Raw genomic sequence first — 1,361 nt, forward strand, 5'->3', positions numbered from 1 at the left:
AGCCCCCTCCCCCTCTCTCTCTCTCTCTCTCTCTCTCTCTCTCTCTCTCTCTCTCTCTCTTTCTCTCTCTCTCTCTCAGTTATTATAATGCGTAATTCTTTTTGGGAAAAGAACTCCAAATTTTGAGCTCATTGGTATTGGAAGAAAAAGCTGTTCCATCCAAATTATTAGACATTTTTTGTGGGCACTCACTTCCGAAGATCTCAATTACTGTCTTCATTGTGTGTATAACTCTACGAGGTCTTTGATTATATGCAGTGATGCTTACAACTGTTCTTCTTTCACTTGTGTTGACAAAAGGACAATTTGGTTATCAATTCCTGATGTGTAGCCAATGTGCATGTATCAATATAAAAAAAAGGTGCAAGTGTGGTATGTTCTTTTGGTAATTTTCATAAGATCAACCGCACTGCTCCGGCTCCTTTTTTGAACCTCTGAAGCCTGTTATCTTAAAATTGGGAAGAAAACAATTACGGTATAGCAGTCATATTCAAGTCATAATTGAAAAACACTAGTAATAAAAGTACCGGTTCTACGAACGGGATAATAATGAAGAATTATTAGGAAAGTTAAGAAGAGGAGAAAGACTGATAACAGGAAAGAAACAGAACACAAATATTTTATCTTGAATTTATCCATGTAGCACCCCATCTTGGCTAGCCTACCTCTAGGGGTAAGATTTCTTCTCCCTCTTCGAAGGCGTGGCATTTTCTCCTAAAGTTCCAGCTCAATCACTTTTTTAAGAAAGAGTTAGGCCTACATGCCAATTGTTGCTTCCTAGAAGAACTTAATCTAGATTCTAGATCTAGCCTAGATCTCGAAGGATTGTAAAGACCTAGGCCAATAATTATAAGAAGGAGCCTTGGCCCATAGATAGATCTAAGTTTAGAAATTCACATTTTTAACAACCGACAAGCGTCACAGATAGCCTAGATTTCTAGATCTATTCACAGCAGGAAAAATCCACTTTCAAGAATACTTTCATGATTCTTGATCTCGATCTAGATTCACCTACAGCCTAGTTCTAAACTCTAGATCTAGATCTATTCACTGCAGGAAAAAATCAACGTTCAATACTTTCATCATTCTTGATCTCGATCTAAGATTCACATAGATTTAACCTAGATCTAGATCTAGATCTTAGACTATAATGCTCAGAAGGAAAATCCACTTTCAATATTCAATAGGTATTCCACTTTCATTTCGTGATTCTTCTTGATCTCGATACTTTAAGTAGGCCTACGGTAAGCTAGACTACTCTGCGCTTTCGACGACACCCTCTCTGTCACTCTCACTCTCACCACCCTCCCTCTGTTAGTGCTTTCTGACCTCCTCCCCCTCTCTCTCTCTCTCTCTCTCTC

Source organism: Aplysia californica, unplaced genomic scaffold (genome assembly GCF_000002075.1).
Source record: "Aplysia californica isolate F4 #8 unplaced genomic scaffold, AplCal3.0 scaffold00106, whole genome shotgun sequence".
NCBI classification, from domain to species: Eukaryota; Metazoa; Mollusca; class Gastropoda; order Aplysiida; family Aplysiidae; genus Aplysia; species Aplysia californica.